We start from the raw sequence: 13098 nt of genomic DNA on the forward strand, positions 1-13098 counted from the left end.
GGGTGTCTGGGGATGAACGACCAGGTCTACCTCTGGAGACCTCGAACGAAGGCCCAAAGACATAACTTATTGTAATAAATCAGATCCTAAGATATTTTCTCAGTTTTAAGTCATCGTAGCCAAAGCTTCACAAAAACTGCTATTATTTATGTTTGCAGTTTGTAAAGGACTGTATTGACACTGCTAATCACTGTAGGAAGGGATATAAAGAGCGTGTAACTGGTTCCGAGCAGTTGTTTTTGACATTTCCATTGCACATATATTAATAATTAGAGATACTGAAAAATAAAGCAATTTACAGAAAACCTATGGTTTCCCTGTCAAGTGCTGTATCTGGGATTGGAGCCCAGAGCCCCAGGTTCGAAGATCAGCACCTTAGCAGCATGGTCGCACAACATCTGCCGGTTTTTTTTTGTGCTGTTTTTATAGCCCAGTCTTTCTGCTAGCTTGCTAGCTCTGAGGCCTGCTACTGAGGAACAATAATTAAGCAGTGCATTAAAATTGTCTTTGATATTGGCTGGAGCAAAAACAAAGGGTGCATTCACAGTGTGTTCACAAACCTTCCGATGGTCTCATCTGCGAATATGTATATGAAAAGGACACTTACCTTCTGTCACATTTTTAGACTAGGAGCATATTGAAAGTATCTTTAGCAGAATATATGGCTGGGAGCCTCTCAGGCTGAAACAAGCATTGGTCAAGCCAACACATCTTTCTATTAATATGTGTGATTTGTGTAGATGTTATTATAATGGAGTGTAATGTGACAAAATGTGTGTATTGTGTTTTTATAAGCTTGTGTGATTGTTAGTTTTAAAGGTCATTGTTGCGGTTGCCACTTGAACAGATCAAATTAGATCAGATTTTGAAGTTTTCTTATTTGGAAGGTCTGAATTGATTTTTGTAGCTATGTTGATTGCAGGTTCCCTCATAATGCTGAGATGTAAATCAGTCCACCCTTCTCAGGTAGTTTATGTTAAAAAGATGTCTCAAAGTCTTCAGAGGGACCATTGGTTTTCTCTTAGAAATTGGGCAGACGTGTTGTATTTGGGCATGTTTTGATGCATTTAATAAATGATGGCTTCCTGATTTGTTTTTTTTTAAATCATAATTTTACATGAAAGATAATTACAATGTCACCTGCATTTACAGTGAATTTATGGAGCAGGAAGAAAGAGTGGGTGAGGGCAAGCAATAGTATGGAGCACGACAGGAGGGAGGGTGGGACAAGCAACAACACAGAGCAGGAAGGGAAGCAGGAATGATGTTGGCAATCAACAACATGGAGTGGGTGGGAGGGAGGTTCAGGGCAAGGAACAACATGAAGCGGGACATGAGGGAGGGTGTGGGCAAGCAAAAACATGGAGTGGGACAGGGGAGAGTTTGGAGGTAAGCAGAAACCTGGAACGGGACTAGGCTAAAGGTGGATCAAGCAACAACATGAAGTAGGATGGGAGGGATGAAGGGTGGGGCAAGCAACAACATGCATTGGAATAGGATCAAGCAATAACACAGAGTGAGACGGGAGGGAAGGCATGTGCAAGCAACAACAGAGAGCAGGACAGGTGAGTGTGGGCAAACAACAACATGGAGCGGGGCAAGCAACAACACGGAGTAGGATGGGAGGGTGTGTGGAGCTAGCAATAACAGGCGGGTGGGGAAAGCAATAATACAAGTGGGATGGGAAGGTGGTGAGGGCAAGCAAAAAACAACATAGAGAAGGTAGGTGGGGGAAACTACAACACAAAGCGAGACAAGTTGGGTGGGGGCAAACAACAGAGCAGGACAGGAGGGTGGGGCAATCAACAATACAAAGCAGAGCAGGACCGGAGGGTGGGTGGCAAGCAACAACTTAGAGCAGGACAGGATTGTGGGTGTGGCAAGCAGCAGCACAAGGCAAAGCGCAAAATGAGGATCAGAAGGGTGGGTGCAAGCAACAACACAGCACGGGATGGGAGGGAGGGTGGTGGTAAGCAACACGGAGCAGGATGGCACGGAGGGTGAGGCAATCAACAATACGGTGCAGGAGGAGATAGATGGTGGGGGCTAGAAACAACATGGAGTGGAATGTAAGGGAGGTTGGGGCAAAGAATATGGAGTTGGATGGGAGGGTGGGTGAGGCAAACAACACAGTGGAATGAGAGGGTCGGGGCAAGTACTCGGGCCATACTCTGGGGGAGGATCAAACAGACGAGGAGGAAGTGAAGCCATCATGCATTGACCAAAGGTAAGCAAGCAAATGAGAATGACGATGACGCTGACCAATGGGTGGGATCTAGCACACTGTGAGCTAACAATTTTTTTTATTTGCATCTTTTATATAGCGCGAACTCGACCCAAAGGTATTGGAGCGCTGTCCATGAGCACTGTATTTACATTACATATTTAGGCACGGGGAGATTAAGTGATTTGCCCAGAATCACAGGATGTGGACGCGACCTCGAGGCTCGAACCCTGGTTTCCTGCACCAAAGTCGGCAGTTTAAGCCGACGGACCACATCCTCTCCCCAATGTCTCGACATCGAGTGCTTTGTCCCAGCCGAGACTTTAAAAGCAACACAAATGTGTTGGGAAAGACTACAACTGAGCTGCTGACCATATACCCTTTAAAATGCCTTTGATCACCTTTATCGCTCACCACTGTACTGTTCTGACAGAAACACAACTAGGATTGTTTTTAATGCCTTTAGAAAAAAAGTGGGCTGGCAGTTTGGGCTCCGCTGCTTCTTTCACAGTGGTTTCAATGCATTTCCCCTGCTTCTTGTGGAGTCAGATCAAATCCATTTTTCCACCGACTCGTGTTGGCTCAATGAGTTAAAAAATGTGATGACATGATTCTCAGTGGGAATGTGTCTAATAGCTTACGATAAAAAGTTACAACTATTATTATCACAACTTTTTTGCCTTTGTGTGCCGTAATTCTGCCTTTTACAACCATTTGCTCTCCAGTGTTTTTTGCAAGGCATGTCCTAGGTCTGACACTGTACCAGGTTAGCTGGAGCCTTTACACAGCTGGCTTGCAAAAAATCAATGCAATGGAGGTAACCGAATAAATAAATATAAAATAAAGCCGGTTGTGCTCTTCACTTCACGTCTCACCAGAGTTGCATTATATTTAGAGACCCAGTAAAGCACTCCCTGTAGCCTGAAACCCCATGGGCGACTATCAAGATGGGTCTACAGCTCCCCATCCCATGCAGCCCTAAGAGCAGCTGTGGGGGACCACACACTATTTTCCTAAAGGCACAATAATTAGTTGCTGCTGCAGAGACATATGCTCATGAGTACTATGCTGAAACACTGTAATATTACATGAATTTTAGCTGCCCTCCATATAGCTGTTAGACTACATGTTTGCAATTTTTGTAAAATCAATAATTTTGCACCTTAACACCCCTCAAGCATTTCAGGCTTGCTCACTACAAGTGGTTGGTACCGTAGGTAGCCCTCTCTCCACACCTGAGTCTGACAAAAATAATAAAGGGCCTCAGGCACTGAAATAGGGGTAGCTCGCGACTCATTTAAGTTACACTTGACTGTTGTTAAATGACGCCTTTTGAGGGTGTTTCATAGTTACCCTTCCCTTCCCAAACAGGCATAACATAACTGTCATAGGATGACTTGTAAGTGTAAGGGTTCAGGGTCGGACTGCTTTTAAGGCAATCTGGCAGTGAGTAGTGACAAGTCAGTGAGTAGGCCAATTTTGGGTTGTTTGTGGGCCTGTTTTATTCTGTTGGGTCGATTTGTTTCCTCTGGTATTACCATAAATATTGCACAAATGCATGCAGTTGCCCATATCTTGCAAAACACACGTACAGCCTCTCTTTACAAGGTCAAAACTGTTCTGTTTAGCAAATCGAGGACATGTTTAGCTATCTGATTTGAAATAGTGGGCACTTTTATGTTGGTGCCCCGGGCCGATTTTCTATTCTAGTCCGACCCTGATGGGTTTCACTAAAATGCATTTCGGTTTCACTGGCCTTAAATGTGTTACTTCATCGTTGAGTACAATGCTCCCGTTTAGGCTCAGAAAATGTGTATTCTTTTGCCGAATTCGCATATATTCATTTGAGGTAAGTGTTAGAAATACCCCCCAAAAATCGTGAAATTACACATTATTTTGTGTTATTTTTTAGCACGAAATGCATCCTCGTGACGCAAACAAATGTCGCTTGCATTCTGTTCTTTCCTGTTGTTCTAGTTGTCTCACAATACTGCTTTCCCCAAACTAAATTTCACGTAGGCATAATAGAGAACTCTCAGACATTTGCTTAAGGCGAAATGCCGGAAATGTGCAAGATTACGCCAACGTAAAGGAAATGTCACCTGTGCAGATAAATTGAACACATTTTCAAACTAAGTTAAGAAGTCCTTTCTTTTCTCACTTAAAAATAAAGTTCCTTTGTACCTCCTTTCTTCCACCATCCACTCGACCCCCTCTGGGAAAACAAGGTTGATTGGTGCTACCTTTCCCACTTTTGTACGTGTGTTCTAGTAAATCGAGCACACACAATGCAGTTTCCACTTTTAACCTTCGGACGCTCAGAAAGGTGAAATGACCCTTCCTTCAAACTTATCTTATTTAGAAGTCCGAAACGCATCGTCATCAACGCGAAATACATTCATTTAATTATTAATTCGTATTTTTTTAAATATTTCGCGTGGCTTCCTCGATGGCCCAAGTTTCTCCCGCACCAATATCTGTCCATTGTCTGCATGTATGGGGAGCTCTTTGTCCATGCCCCGAGGGGGCGCGTTGCTGGTTATGTGTTGTGCGCCATACAATGTCCGAAGGAGATTTTGACCCGGAGTCCTATTTCAGCAGATGCTGTCACTTACATCAGCTGTTGCAGAAACTGGATCTCTCGGCGCTGCCGTGAATAGGCCTGCCCCGCGCCGCAGTCACAGCTGTTATCTTGCCCACAGGACAAAAAGGGCCTCGTTTGATGTGTGCTGATGTTACAGCGCTTCAGTTCTTCAACAAAAACCTCTGTCATTTACGGGACCTCAAAAGGCGCTAGCAGGTTGTCGCGGGGCATTAGGAGAGGTCGAGGTCTTCCGAGGGTTAGTGCTCATTTCAATAATAGATAACGGACAATTATTTTCTGAATATTGTGTATGGTCCGTGCTGCTCCCCAACCTTTTGTGTGAAGCTTTGCGTGTTCGCATGGGGCTCTCGAGACAGTTTTTAAAAGTATAGTTTCAAACAGATTTATTAAGAATGTATTGCACCGGTTTGGTTGGAAACTGTTCTTGATTAAACCTGATAAAAAGAATTGTGCAAAAAAAAAAAAACATTGATTATTCAAACAAAAAAATAATCCCTTCTTTGATTCCGTTTGGCTAGGATCATCAGTTGTGCATGTTGAGACCCATAGAAAGAAGTTTTTTGTTACCAAAGGGTGCCCACAATGAGCAGCCGGTATGGCCACGTTGGACTTATTTGAGCTTGCCTTTGCCGTTCTGGGAAATTCCATTTTTATTTACATTTGAATAATGAACTCGAAGTCATTTTGAAATATTTGTCTCTGCAGCAATTATCGTTGACGTTTCTGCTACACCTTCAAACCAACCACAGAAAAAGAACCATAGAATAGTTCGTCGGCCATTAGTGTTGTAATGGTAGGCCTCACGCTGTACTATGGGGGCCTGGGGTGGGGGCAGACCACCCGATCCGGACCTCGCGCTCGCAGCGTGCAATAAACACACAGACGCGGTGTTAGCGTCGGGCGCGAACTGCCGAGTTCGCCCGCCCATTTATTTTTATACTACGCGCCCACGTCGGCGGACGTGAGCGCAATGCGCGTAATGTCACTCGCGGTCTAGCCGGAGGCTAGAGCGCTAACTGTAACATCCCTCTCCAACTTGGTCTTTGACAACAGTTCAAACCTTAATCAATAGCGTCACTTACTTGGCACGCAAAGTCTCTCAATCGGCTGCTGGGCCTGGGGTTTTCTCTCAGCACATACCTCGAGGTCCCCCAAGGGCCCGGAGTTTGGGTTGTTGGTGTGGCCCTCTGCCCTGGCTCACTGACTGGGCATTCAGTGCTGTTCGGGTCTACCTCTGGGTTGCTCTGGGGGCCGGGGCTGGCTATGCTTGCTGGGAGGGCCCCTGGGTCAAGTTCTTCATCGACCTCCGTGGCTTCCTGGTTCTCAGCCGGGCTCCTCACCACTTTGAACCACGATATGTTCCGGGTGACCAGCTCGCCACCTCGTCGCACCGTCACCATGGTCCCCTGCCGGTTGACCACTACCCAGTGGCCCTTCTCGTATCTTGTCTTGAATTTTCCTCCGGGCCATCGATCTCTTAGCACCACTATATCTCCTGCGCGGACCTCTCTGGGCGCAGCTCTTCGCGCCTTGCTGACTTTGTCATTGCGCTCTTGGCGCCTTTGGAACGCCCTCTCCTCATCGAAGGGCGGGGCCGTCCAGCTGGGGGCTGCTGGTAGCCCGTCTCTGCGAGCTCCATTAAACATCAGGGTCCATGGCGCTTGACGGGTCGAACAGTGAGGGGTGCTTCGGTATTCTCCTAAGAACCACTGTAGTTCTTGCTCAGGGTCTGATTGTTCGGACACAGCAATGCGCAGGATTTTATTGATGGTGCGCATGAGCCGCTCTACCTCCCCATTGGCTTGGGGCCGCTGCGGGGTGATACGCCGATGGCGGATGCCATGTGACCTTAAGAATTCCTCAAATTCATGTCCTTGGAACGGGGGCCCGTTGTCACTCCGCAGCTCCTCGGAGCATCCGAACATCCCAAACACTTTTTCCAGGGCTGGGCCTGTAGTGAGTTCTCTCTGATTACGTACAGGAATTGTTAAGTTAGCATAACCACGTTAGATGTTAGAAAGCCATCTTTTTGCTTTTGCACACGGCACTGCGTTTACATGTTATTTCTTAAAACAAACTGCTGACTCGAGACTTGCTTCACACAAGAGCAATCTGTTGTTACCATCCCAAGCTCTGCGCAGCGACCTTGGTCTGTACATGGTGTGACAAACAGTCTGGGTTATTACACAATGCATGTTTTTCACTCTAGGTTGATCGGCCCACTATTTAGCCATAACACACGCGCAGCTGCAAATGCCTGAAAATTAGTGCTTTTAGTATCACAGACATCATGTTTATGATTCAGACCGAAGACGAGCCTTCCTGCGAGAAGACTCCTGATGCTCCTGTGATGTGATTTCACTAAGCTGATCTTTGAGGTATGGGGTCCCCTATTCAAGCCTAAGAGACCTTCTATTAGCATAATAATAATATTAGCTTCTTAGTAAAGGGAAGGTGGTAGTATCCACTGTCATTATAATATGATCACCCCTTTTATATTCTATGGTATTGTAACTATGTTGCTGGTTTTGATATTAATCATTTGTCTGCTTGTATTAGCCAAAGTACTGCATCTTAGGACACGTGGTCTATAAAAATAAACCCCTTTTATTTACAACGTGTCTCTGTTGATTATTGTTGTGGACTGATGTGAGAATAATATACGAACAGGTATTTCCGATTCCCACCATTCCTGAGTATGTACTGAGTCGCTTGTTCTGGGTTGTCTATTCATTGGGACCGCCGAGCTAAACCTCGGATAACGAATGGGACACTTATGCTAGCCGGATACTGGGTTCTGGGTTCTGAGGTGAGTTTCTGGTACACCACAATTCACTGAGGTCCTGGGGTTCTTCGCATAGTTCTGTGTATCAGCAGAATCCCTGCAACATGGCGCACCTAACGTTTGGTCTATGAGTTGAAACGCCTTAGTAGTGCTTACATTTAGTCCACAGCACCCTCATTCTTGTTTCCGGATAACAAGTCTGACGGATTTAAACCTACCTAGTTCTATTGATATAGGTTCCTTCAAGCTTGATCATTAAAAAGGTTATTGAACCCTTGTGCTACTAAATACTTGAAGTATAGTTTGTCCTTATGGCAGTAGACATTGCGGCGCACAGCCGTGCAGCTCTGAAACGTCATTTGACGCAGTATGGGGTGCCGGACACGGGCATGGACGTCATCTTTGTGGTGGGAGCCGATGCGGCTCACCCGTTTGAGTTGTTCTATTCCTGGGTGACGATTCCGGCAGTCAGTGGGGATGACGATACCTTTCATTCTTACACTGCTACTGCCGTGCCTGCTAACTATGCGCCGTATAGGACACAGGAGATACCAATATCTGCTTGGCAACATCAGATTTGGTTTAATGGCGCCCTCCCCCATGTGGTTATACCGCCGAGAATGGGCCCTTTATCAATTGCGGGGGCCACTTGGCCGGTACTAGCCGGATTTACGCCTCATCCCCGTTACCTCACGGTGACGGTGGCTGAATTGCGTGTACTACACACTGCCCTTATATCAGTATATAGGGCGTTGGTGCAGTATGTGTCGCGCACTGTACAGGCGGGGGCGCCTGTTAGTGCGGGACAACCTAGTGATCGTCACGCGGTGGTCATTAGTCCTGTTATGGTCAATTCTGTTGTGGGCAAGCGCCCCCTCACAAGGGATGATTATCCTTTTTGGCTTGCTGAAAAATTTGACCAAATAGAGGCGGTTTATCCGCATACAACTCCTGCGGAAAAACACAGGATCCTCACCATTAGTTTGCCTAAAGACTTAGTTCCCCATATGGATGATTGTGTATCTTGGGGTAAGATTTTTGCTGCGACGTACGCGCAGTGCTTCGGCACTCCGTCTATGTTACAGCTGCCCTCCATAATTAAACAGGTTCAAGAGGACCATGGAGCAGAGTCTGCGATAGAATTGGGGATGCGGCTCCTCGGAGATTTTGGCCTGGGGGCTACCATGATAATGGGAAACCTTAAGGGTGATGCGTTGCACTTTCAGGTTCGTAATGAACTGAAGAAAGTTGCTGAAGAGGACAAGCCGCAGGAATTTGCGAAAATAATTGCAGAAGCATATCGTGATTTGGGTCGTAGCTCTTTAGGAGTTAAGCCTGTGATCAAAAATCCCGATTCTAAGCAGCAGGGTAAGGCAGAAACTTTTGGTAAGGATGGTCGGCCAATTTTTCCAAAACAACCTTGGCGGACTAAACAACAGGGAAAGCAGCAGCAGAAACAGGGCTCTCGGCCTGCCTCTCCCGTTCAGTCAAGTAGTGAACGCACTTATGATCTGCGAGATCGTGCTACTATTAAGTCTCCTGATAGATTTCAGGTTTCTGAACCGCGCTCTCCTCGTTCTTCACAGGAAACATCGGCTACACAGTCTGGTGGCGGAGGCGGTGGCAAAGGTCGGGGTGCTCCACAACAGCGTGACCAACCCCGACAGACTGAGGGTAAAGGCAAGCAGGACGAGTTTGCTCGACAAAGACCCCCGTTTCAGAAGAAGAAAGTGGCGGCTCTGACGGCAAAATATGCCTCAGATAGTGCGGACACAGCTTCAGAACCGGACATGGGCGCTGACGCTACTGGACAGCGCGGCAGAAATTACCATAGTCCGTCAAGCTCTGCGTCCATTTCTGGCGGCGACAGCAACTGATGTATTGGTTACTGTTGAAACAGCTGATACCAGAGTGGCTCCCCCTGATAGACTTTATGAAATAGTCTTATTAATAGAGGGTGACATACAACGTACTATAAAAGGGATTTTTTGGGATAATCTGACCACCACCTATGATATCCTCCTAGCGGAGGCAGATTGGCCCCCAGCCTTCATTTTGGAAGCTCCTAGAGGGGAGGAGAAAATCCTCCCGTCCTTTGCGCACACGGTGCCTAAGGACCAAGCTGAAATGTACGCTGGTGAGTGGGCGCTGGCGCTTGCGCCAGCGGTGTATCGTACTCAGGTGGGTTGGGACCGGTTGTCCCCCTGCCATGAGATTCCATTGCGGTCTATGCCCCAGCCACAGCCCCAATATCCCATGCGTCGTGAAGCTAGACCTCACGTCGCGGCGATCCTTGAACAATTGGAATATCAGGGTGTAATTGAAACATGTGTGTCCCCTATGAATAACCCTTTATTCACTGTGACGAAGCCTGACGGCTCGTACCGTTTAGTTTTGGATTACCGGCACCTAAACTCCCATTGCCGGACCTGCGCGGTACAAAATACACATAGCTCGGCTCTAGTCGACAGTCTCGTGCGTAAACGGTTTAAAACGACACTTGACATTTCCAATGGCTTTTTTAGCCATAACCTGTCCACACTGAGTAGCCAGTGGACAGCGTTTACTTCGGGCGGAAAACAAAAACAGTTTACGAGATTAGCCATGGGCTACAAAAATAGCCCTGGCGTCTTTTCCGCTCGCGTGGTTTCTCTCTTAGAAAGAATAGACCCCGAGGCATACTCCTATGTTGACGATATCTACCTCACGGATGACGAGCTGTTGCCGCATCTGTCTCGAGTCGACAATATTGTAGTGAGTTTTGCTGACTATGGCTACAAATTCAATTTTGCGAAGTCTCACATCGCGGAATATACAGTGTTGTTTTTGGGCTACGAGCTCAATAATGAAGGTAAGGGGTTAGCTCCCCACTTTCTGGAGAAGTGCGCATGCTTGAGTGCGCCAACGACACTAAAGAAATTACAATATCTGCTGGGCTTTCTAAATTTCGGCCGTACGTACATTCCTGATTATGCCCAGCGTATCAAGCCGCTTTACGCCTTGGTACAACCCACATTTTCGAAGTCTAGCTGGCAGCTGGAACATTCTAAAATTTTACAGTCTTTACAGGCTGACCTTCTTGCTTCACAATATTTGCTGACACGTGATAACCGCACCAACCTGGTAATAAGAATAGTGCCAGGCGCCGTGGGTTTCACGTATTTGACGTTTAATGAGGGCGATACAGTCCCCATTGCGTACAAATCCCACTTGTACACCTCTGCTGAATTACGTTTTTCCGCGGTCGAAAAAGTTCTGACTGCTGTACAGATGGCGATCCTTAAAGAACGCGCACTGTCACATGGGAAACAGATTCTGGTTGTAACACCCTATCCCGCCTTAGAAGCGGTGACAAAGGCAAGTGTACCAAATTCTAAAGCTTTGCATCCTCGGTGGATACAATGGGCCACGACACTGACGTCGCCAGACGTCACCTACATCTTTGATGCCTCATTACAGACTCAAGAGTTCTTGCAGTATGAATTCGTTCATCCGGCTCCTCTGTCTTTGCGCCCGCTCGAAGAATACCATTGTGTCATATACACTGACGGGTCTGCGCAGCCCGCAATTGGATCAAAGCACGCCTACTCAGCGGCTTGCGCAATTGTCGTAGGTACTTTCGTAAATGGTGAATTCCAATCTGATGCAGTGCATACGCAGTCATTGGGCGATTGTACCGCGCAATTGGCGGAGCTTCGGGCTCTAGTACTTGCACTGGAGTTTGCTGATCCCCGAGTCACTACTCTAATTGTGAGTGATTCTTTCTACTGTGTCCAGTCCTATAATGACAATTTACACTTCTGGTCTCAGAATGATTATCGAGACACAAAAGGTGGCACAATTAAGCATAAAACGCTTTGGGTTCGAGTGGCAGACTTTAAAGAACGTCTCCCACTCGTGAATGTAATTCACACTCTTGGTCACCAACGACTTGGTGTCCATGCTGTCGGCAACAGCTTGGCTGACGAGGCAGCAAAAACAGCAGTGGCTACATACTTAGTGGCAGCAGTAACCAGATCAAAGAGTAAGATTGATGATGACATCTTGGCAGCTATTGCTGCTACAGAAAAGGGAGGCGATTACCCGAAGGGTTTTCCTTCTCGTTACATTTACCATTTAAGTCCTGATAATGTCCCATTAGTGAGGATTAACGACGTTGGTGACAGAATTATTCCCAACGCGGACTGCAGACCCGCACTGATTCTGGCTGCTCATGAGGGGTTGGCGTCAGCCCACGCCGGAGTGTCAGCCACTATATCTCTGCTACAACAACGTTACTGGTGGTTTGGTTTATATAAACAAGCGCGCGCTTATGTTCTTGATTGTGACATTTGCCAACAGATTAAACCTTCTACTGTTGCGCGCCCATCACAAACGCAGTTGTACATATCCAATAAACCATTTGGTTGTGTTTATTTGGATCACTGCGGTCCTTTTTCTTCTGATACTGCGTACAAGTACATCTTGGTTGCAGTGGATTCGTGCACGCGTTTTCTGTGGGTATGGCCACAAAGGAGTGCTGACTCGCGGACTGTCATCAGAGATTTGCGTGTCTTTGTGGGAACCTTTGCGTGTGGTACCTTCCATTCTGATCAGGGCCCTGCGTTCGCCTCTAAGGCTTACAAGGAGGCTATGAGAAATTTGGGGGTCCTAGTCAAATTTTCGTCCCCCTACCGACCTGAGGGTAATAGTGTGGTGGAGCGAATGAACCGTGACTTAAAGCAATCATTGACAGCCCGTGTTTTAGGCACAGGCCGGAACTGGCTAGCCCATTTGTATAACGTTCAACGTGCACTTAATAATCTCCCTAGAAGGTCTCTGGGTGGGCGGACCCCGTACATGATGCTCTTCGGAATCAGAATGTTTGTACCAGACCTTGATGGTCTAGACATGGCGGCGTCGACCGCACCCTTTGACGTAGATGATCACTGTGCTATTTTACAGACTCTACAAGAAGCCAGAGACACTCTATCGAAGGAACACATGCCCTCCACATCTGAAGTTGAAGTTCAGGTTCCGGTAGTCGGCTGGCTACCCCGAGTTGGAGATCTGGTCCGTGAGAAGGTGGAGAACAAGAAGGAGTTCGGCCCCTCTTATCGTGCACCAGTTCCAGTGCTTGGAGTGCAGGGTACAAGAACAGTCATTTTACCTCCACTTCCTGGTCGCAAAGAAAACAGGTACATCTCTATTGACAATGTCAAACTTCAGCGAGTGGCCGATACTTCTTAGCGTGACTCCAGCAGTTTCATGCCAGACGATGCAAAGAAATTCAATGTTGACTCTTGCTTCTAACACCTTGCCTGATGTTGCCATCGAGATGCAATCGGTTACTGATCCCTTGTTGATACCATCGGCTGGTGGTTTGCCCGAAGAGACTGAGTATACTTATCCTACACGTGGTCCCTCGCCTGTTTTACAATCTACGGCGCTTGGACAGTCCCGTTTCTCCTTTGACACTAACTCGTTGTCTTCAAGCCCCCCATC

This window comes from Triturus cristatus, chromosome 6, assembly GCF_964204655.1.
Source record: "Triturus cristatus chromosome 6, aTriCri1.1, whole genome shotgun sequence".
Taxonomy (NCBI): Eukaryota; Metazoa; Chordata; class Amphibia; order Caudata; family Salamandridae; genus Triturus; species Triturus cristatus.